Raw genomic sequence first — 8,973 nt, 5'->3', positions numbered from 1 at the left:
CCAATTAGTGTTTCAGTTGCTTCTACGAACCTGCGCAAGGATTTCTAGATTCCATGGCATTATCAACTGAGTTAGCTAGTTTCGTTCAAAATACATGTGCCTTTTAATTCACCAATCCGTTAGTAAGTAGTTTTACAAAACCAAGGTATCTAACTCAAAGAATCACGGGCGTACCACCTTGTATTTCCGTTGCACCTAAAAACTTGCACTAAGAATTTCTAGACACAATGGCATTATCAAAGAAACTTGCTCATTCAGAGGGTGCTTCATACACCTCCGTGAAACTAAGTCGCGTAAAAATATTTGGCCTTTTCACGCACTACGAATAATATCCAAACCTCTTTCACGTTCACATGAAATTCAAGACAATCACGTTATATTGATATATTTTTTCCCAGTCTTGACCTTACCAGTCTCACGCGACAAAAAATGATGTAATGTCTCATCTTATTTGTTCAAGAACCATTAGTTATCTGTTTTCTGACTTTTACCAATCCACATGAAGTCCATCTCCTGTCAAAATCCGAACCATGCATTTTCATAACAATAAAATAGCTGGAAATTCATTAAGCAAAACAAAGTGGTTCACGAATCACGTTTATTCAGCTCTTAATTCACGGGTCACGTTTAAGTAAAAAAAAAATTCGTTAAAGTGCCCTTGAGACGAAAATTGACAATTTTATTTTGGGCTAATTTGTTTACAGAATGTTGAATTGGGTCAAGTTAAAACCCTTTTCGCCATTTTTTAAAAAAACTCAAATCAAACCTTCGATGACCAATTTTTACTACTTCAAAGTCGTCCAAAAATCGTCCGCCATTGCTGAAAACATGTTCCAGCCGAGCCCGCAATTGGACGGGCAGAAAATGTCATCATGACAGCAGAAAACGTCATCATGACGTCAAAGGCTCAAAAAACTTATGCTTTACTTTGTCACAAATCTCTTTGATCGCTGCAAAGAGAATCATATATATTACTTTTTTGAGAACTGTTTCGTTGTCAGTCGTGAAATGTCGACGTTCTCTGACGATTAATTGACCCAGAAATCATCTGAAGATTCTGTGGATAGTTTCGCGCCGGCAAACGATGAATTTTTGCCATGCGAATAAAGATAAACACAGAACGGCACGGACTCGCCATGTGGCTTTTGTGGCCGTATCGCTTTATCGCCTTCAAATTGTAATTTTGCTTGTCGTAAGGGATTTTCCTTTTTTGGAAGAAATGATCGGATGATATATAAAAATTGTTTTCGGCAATGGCTGATTATGTATCAAGGCGGATATTCGGAGTTTGTGAATAAAGCTATCCAAGCCATCAACGTGTTTGCCCGTTGCATTTGGTCAACGATCTCATTGACCCTTTCCTGCGTGTTTTTTAGTATCGGTTCTTTGAGAGGTTTGAAGTGAACTCTGTTGTTGAGTTGCACTTTGGCCTCTTGTTTTTTCTGTCTTATTCATGATGACTGTTGTTGCGTTGCTTCGCTGAGGTTTAAAACAGAGTTTGTTTCAACCCTTTTAGAGCTATGATCTCATTGCATTACAAAGTATTTTTGGGCTTAGATACAGTCTGCAAGTTGTGTTATGACAAATCTCCAAGTAGCTCTGAAGGGCATTAGAAGACTGAACCGGTGGCATTTAGTGTGATATGAAACGGAAGCGGTTCTTAGTTTTGTCTGTGGAAGGTGTAACGGAGGCGCATTCGTCTTGCGAATAAATCTCGCAAAGTTGGCCTGATTTTACATTCGTTTGTCACGGGTGTTGGGATGAGTTTGAGACCCTCTGATAGCAGGCTGACTTGGCAGTCAGATGGTTGATAGTTTGAGAGGTTTTTTAAGAAATTTTCATTTTCTCGGTTTTTTGGCTGCAGGCCTACATTTTAAAGTGTTTCTAAGCTCTATGTGTCTTAAGCTGTCTGTTCTACTTTCGCCGATATTAAAGCCAGCTTTTTTAGAGTCAGAGCACACAATTATATTTTTCATCTCTTTTGTATAAAAGTGAGCTCTTTGAGGTCAGAAATCTCATTCCTCAACTCGGCTATTTTATCATTTTTATTTACAATGTGCAGGGAGTACTTTCCTTTGTGTAAGGCATTCTGCCAGAGATTTGTTAAAGGCGGATATCACAGGTATAGGTGACAAAACCCGTGGAAGTTCGTAGGCTTCTCTTTCGTCGAGATCGTTCTAAGGACGGTTTTTCTTGTCCCTTTTTTTGAACGGTAGGCACTGAACCCGACGGAACTCTTCGCCTAGATCCTTCAAAGTACAAAGATCTCTCAAAAGAGTCCTCCGAGAAGTGTTCGGAGCAGATCACAAATATTCCTGCAGGATTGAAGTTTACTCGGCGAGTTCGCACAAATCGCATCCGTTTTTCCCGCTCTGACCTATTTGCAAAGCTCGGATGCAGGAAAATACCTGTAGCATGGTCTGTACTATTACTTTGGCTTTGAATTACCCATCGATGCCTTGCAATTTTTGCTTAGTTTTTGTAAGAATAGAGTAAAGCACTCTGTTATATTTGCTTGACATTTTGCGATGTGAGATTTTCGCGTCGAGCCTTTGACGTCACTTCCTCTGAGTCCTGCGATCAACTTCCGGAACATGGTCAAATAATGGCGGACATGAAATTGCGAATTTAACGACCCGAAAAATGATATTTCTGGTGCTCGGTCTAGACTGAAATTTGGCAGAGTATGTGAAGGAGACACACACTGAAGACGAAAATGAAAAAAAATGATGTGCGAAAATTTTGATCTCAGGGGCACTTTAACATGGACATGAAAAGATCTTATCATCTTAAATCACGATTCACGAATAAAAAAGTCAAATCACGATTAACAAGAAAAAAAAATTGCCCATTCACCCTTCACGTAAAAATTATAGAGGACTCTCTATTCAGACCGATAAAATCACAGGCGGCCCAAGCGTCCTGCATGTGTGTGATTTTGGGGTCCAGAGTTCATTAACGGCAATAACTACCATACTAAAGATCGAATTTTAGGCCTAAGTGTGGGCCGTTAAAAAAAGAAAAATTATAAAAAGAATTTAAAAAAATTAACAAGGATAATAAAAGCGAGGAATAAAACGTGTGAAGTCTCCTTACCTTTTCTGCGTAGTCGCTTTGTTGCCAACGGCCGTTTTAACGCTGTTTTGGCGACGTTATTTGTAACCCGTGCGGTGTCACCAGTCAACTGCATAAGGAAAACTTGTAAAAAAATTTGAGAAAAAATTAGAAAGGACATTAAAAGCGAGAAATATACCTTTTTCCTTAGCCACTTTGTCGCTTATGGTCCTTTTAACGCTGTTTTGGCGACTTTTTTTGAATCGCGTGCGGTGTTACTGGTCAACCATATATAAAAAAAACTCAAGACTGGAAACTTTAACTAGTCCCGAACACCAACCGTCGCCACTAGAAGGCCGATGAATTCCACAAAAGTCGACCGATCTCCCCCAAATTTCCACTCGCAAGAGCACTTAGCTATTACCTACCCGTTCTAGTGGCGAAAGTTTCCAAATTCCGCTGCATCGATCCGAAAGCCGCTTCGTTTTACCACCCAATCTGGCCAAATCGCTTTGTAGGTACGCGTATCCTTTTGCCCCTACTAAGGGGTTCAAATATCGAAGCAAATCGGGTCGAATTACACGCACGACTCCCCAGACGGCGTTGTTTGACGATAGGGCAAACGTAACAACCATCCTAACGATGCCCCGGAGAATCTTTTATTTGGTCAGATGCGCTTGGATATTTGAATCCCATAGTAAGGGAAAAAGGATTACGCGTACCTACAAATCAATAACTTTCAAAGATCATGTCCCAACCCAGGTATCCATGAAACCTGACGGAAGGTGTTTGCCATTAACTGGAATTCCAGTTATCATGGCCGTCAGTCTGGTTGTTCATGTTGACAACCAGTCCATTAAAAGCCTCCTTCAACTACTGTTCAAGAAACTGCAAATCGAGTGCATTGAATTAATCATTTCTGTAACAATCTGGATGGAGTTATTGGGATCAATAGAGCCTTCAATAGCACAATTAATTTCATCCATGTCATTTTCTTATCCATGCCATTTACAGAAAAGCAAAACTTTCATGACTGACGTTTCAAACTTTCTTTAAAATTAAAATTTCTAACTGCTTTAAAATTCCTGGAAGACTGCTGAAAGCTGATGACACGTCGGTACAAATTTTAGAAATATCCCTTTTTCCAAAAATACGAACGCTAAAAGAATGCAAAATTTCCTTTTTGTGTGGCTTACACAAATATTGCAGCCACATCACGTGGTCTTATCCATGCTATTTATTTTTTCTAGTGTCGTATTAGCGTGGTCTCGAGTGATTTTCTTCAGGTGATCGTTTGACGAGTTAGTTCTCCTCGCATAAGCCAAAGCACCCAGATCCGGCTTATGTTATAACTGCTGCTTGTGCAAGAGCTTTTACGTTCTTAAAAGACAACATTTAACAACCTGAATCTTCGGTACGAGTTGTACTACATTGAAAGGAGTCATTTGCACTCTCGCAAGCCAACAACTATCGGTTTGATCTAGCGGTGCGGGTTGCACCACTGAGTTTCTGAAAGAGTTTAAAATGTTTGAAAGATGTTTTAAGATATTATGATCATCTGATGTTAAAGAAAAAATGGGGGAGCAACTTCAGAATACCCGTCTACATCATTTACATATGTCGGGAGGCTTTGAAGAATGAGGTATAACACAATAGACGCTATTCTTATTCAATGACATGTAATCCTCGGTGTAAAAACTTGACGAGGTTTTCTTTGTTTCATGAGGTATTGTTCTGCTGTACGCTATTGTTTATAATGTTTTGTCGTCTTTGTTTTACTTCGCTCGTGAGCTTCACAGGTTTTTACACCGAGGTGAGCCGAAAAAATATGCAAGGACTAATTCCCTTATCCTTATTTCCATCGAATAATAGATTCTTGGAATATGTTGCCTGTTGAAATTCGCACTGCAAATTGTACTGGGAATTTTAAATTTAAAGTGAAGAAATTTCTTTTGGGTAAATCATGATTTTTTTTACTTTATTATATAACATTAGTATCTCGTTCGTACTAATGTATTGGGTGATCTGCTGTTACATGGGGTCTGGGACTCTTTTACAGATTCTCCTTATGGCATTTTTTTTTTTTTTGTTGTTGCTTAACTGTAACATACCTGCATCTGTGTATTTCTGCCATTAAATTGCAATATTAAATAAATAAATATAACCCCATACAAATGAAAAACAAAGTCGAAGTCCCAAAGGTAATCTGCTGTTTTGCTTCTGTTTTCTTATATCCAAGAATTGTATGCATAATGAAGTATGGGGTTATACGGAAATCTTGCTTTTGAAAGTGTTTGAAACTGTCGGCAAGAGTTCCATATAACCCCATACGTTAATTATGCATAGAGTGTTGCAAAGAAACCTTTATATTTAGTCTTTATGAAATTAATGCATAATTAATGTATGGGGTTATATGGAACCCTTTCCAAAACTTTCTGAAGCCTCCTGGAAGTGCCAATATGAAGTGAAATAAGTTGTATTGTAGTTGCATTCCCCTTGCACTTTTGCGAATTCACAGAGGCATATTTCAAAACGACAAAAGTAAGTATGGGAATCTCGATTGTTCAATACCGGTCAAGGATTGGCTTTTATGACAATTTCGTGAAAACAAAGGATGTCTTATCAAGTTTTAAGGATCATTGTTGGAGTTTACTGCTTATGATGTTCTATTGTATTTTACTTGCCAGTATGGAAACAAGTTTTTGGATAAGACAAAATGTGGAATGATGAGATGTTTTGGTTTTCACAAATGATATTCTACAATGCTTATATTCCATTGCTTATTGGAGCCTAGTAGTTCAATGTTACAACTGAAATGTGATTATTATTATTATTATTATTATTATGTTTTCCAAGCAATGTCCAGAATTATTCAGACCTTAACATTTCTTGACTTCCTGTAAGCTTGGCAGTCTTCTAAATTCTCTTCATAATGGTTCAGATGAGCATTGATATTTAAACTTGGTAACAATACATGTGTATTAGGCCTTTATTTGGTAGACTGCAATTCCTTTTCAGTTGCTTGTTTGGTTTTGGTTAATTCATCACAAAACTGACATACATGAAAAATTGCATTCTCGATTGGCTGAAAACAGCTTGGTGTCTTTTTCATCTATCACTAGTGCAAAAGTAATTACTCAAGTAAATGTAAACCAACTGGTAGGCTCAGCAACAATAGATCACACTAGAAACCAATCGGATTTACACGAAGTAGGTTGTGCTGATTGATACACAGTAGCTGACCGAAATAAATAAATGCTTGAATTTTTGAGGTGTTTTGATAGAAACTGACAAAATTGTATTCCTGAGTAAGATTTCAGCTGAAGGACAAATTTTGATAGCATGTCAAGTTGACCATTTATATGATGATGTCAAGTTCACCTTTTCATTTCATGTCTCCACATAGCTTGAATTTGGGAAACACACTGGCATGAAATGACAGTATCATTAAAAAGAAACTTGAAAGATTCTGGTACTTTAAATCGTATGATACCATCATGTGCTTGCCTAAACATTGAACTCTGTTGTGTCTAAGTTATGTCTCTGATTACTTTTCCTGAAATCTATTATGGTGACACATCTCTATTGAACTTTCTGTTAATTAAAACATGTGTGTGAAATTAGCAATCACTTGCTAGCCATTTATGAATGGTTATGTAGCAATAAATTGATCTTAAATTTGGCAAAAACAAAGTATAATCTTTATGCCTCGTCGAAAGGAAAGTTACAATCTCTATCCACCATTAACTGTAGCAAACGTTTATTTAGAGAAGTCATACTGTGTTAAATATCTTGGTGTGTCAGTAATATTGATTGTAACCTTACCTGGCATGACCACCTTGATTACATGTGGCAAAATCAGCAAAAATGGCAATATAATGGTTAAGTTGAAGCGTTATGTATCGAAAGCAAAACTTAATTGTTAGTCTGTATTACTCTCTTATAAATGCTTACCTTACTTATGCATGCACTCTATGATGAAATAATTATAATGCTCCACTGTCTCAAATCGTAAAATTACAAAACAAAGCAGTTCGGGTTATAAATGATGTCCCTTTAATGGACCCAATAACTCTGCACTATGTATCCCCTTACACCTTTTGAAATTTCCTGACATTGTTAAACTGAATACATGTATGCACCTTTATGACTATTTCCACCATGGAAAGTTTCCTAACATGCCTTTTTCACTAGTATCTGAGCTACACAATTACACTATCCACAGTGCATCATCCAATCAAATCTTTATACCTGGTTTTCGAACTTATCTTAGGAGATTTTGTCCCAGCATTATTGGATGTTTCTTTTGGAATAACATACTGCAATTCATCAGGGACAAACCATCTAAAAAATATTTAGAAAAGCACTTTTGCGCTGGTACCTTGCTCAATACTAATGAAACATTATCTTCCTAATAATTTACCGAAATAGTTTCCTTTACTTTTCTTTTTAATAAAATTCAAAGTCTTGTAACTTTAAGGGGTACAATATTAGTTTATCTAGATGTGCCCCCCTCCATCCTTTTTTCTTCCATGTGAAATAATGTAAGTGTTGTAATGTAATATTTAGGGATTGGAGGAATAAATAAAAAATAAATAAAACCTCCAGGTCAAATTGTGGATCTTATTAGGGTAGAAAATTAGTAGCAGTTTCAATGTAATGTTACTTCAGAGTACTACCTAACATATGATTCGTTAAAGTATTGTTTATGTTCTTATCTTGCTATTTACCTATCTTTTTTTCCCTAGATTCTTCCATTTGCAACCCCATATCCACCTACCTCAACTTAATTTTTCTGTTCTTTATTAACAATACAGTCCCACGAAACCCAAACAATAATTAGAGTAAACATTTTGCTCTCAACCAACTGAAACTAGAATTTTGTGCCCTAATAGATAATAGAAACCTGCACTCAGCATTGTGTTACTTTACATGTAAATATTGTCCAAAATTAGTCATACATTCAAACCAAATCAATCTTCCAATGGCTTCCAGTGTAGATTTCATCATTTCCCGAATGTTTTGGCCCTTATGGCAAGTTCTGTCCTCGTGTACTGGCACATAAAATGCCAAAAATATTCATATGAAATTCTTCCCTAGAGTTAATTTCACATCACACGCCTTGGAAAAGACAATCAACCTACAAACTTCAGAACTCAATTCCACTTCATTACGTAAACAAAATCATGACTGAATCTGTTAGGTTACATATGCAACCTTTGTTGTCAAAATGAGGCCTCCAAAACAAAGTTTGGCCATTAACCCTCATCTTGAAATTGAACATTTCAGTACTATTGTATGCCAGTTATATTATTTTATTGATGAACAGGAACAATATTGAAAACTATCTAACCATAATCAGATATTAGCTCTTCTAACAGAAACTCAATGAAACATCAGACACCAGAAAGCAGCGCAATTTCGTAAGCCACACATGTACGCATTGCGGACCTATTTCTATGTTTGAATAGAGGCTGATAATTTCTAAAGAAACTGTGTGGGGCTGCGTCGGTGGGGGTAACGAAATAATTTGAATATATCAACAAAGTTGAAATGGTAAATTGGCCACCGTTACGATTATTACGTTATTGGTAGCTCCATTCTCTGCCTTTAAAAGCACACACAACCCACAATTCCTCAATTCGCTCCGACGAAGGGCTAACGCTCGAAACGTCAGCTTCTATAATCGTAAGGGTGGCCAAATTACAATTTCAACTTTGTTGATATATTCAAATTATTTCTATATTTGGCGCGGAAGCTCGCCTGTAGGCGTTGAAATTCAACAAAGACCATCGAAGCACACAAGCAAATGACTTATTTATCATCGTCAACAAGTTAAAATTACGACAGTCGACAACGTGTGATTTACATGTTCCAATAATTTTCTGATTCTCCTGGAGAACGCTCTCCCTTGGACTC

The sequence above is a fragment of the Stylophora pistillata genome, chromosome 3 (genome assembly GCF_964205215.1).
Source record: "Stylophora pistillata chromosome 3, jaStyPist1.2, whole genome shotgun sequence".
Taxonomy (NCBI): Eukaryota; Metazoa; Cnidaria; class Anthozoa; order Scleractinia; family Pocilloporidae; genus Stylophora; species Stylophora pistillata.
Note: the sequence above shows the minus strand (reverse complement) of the source record.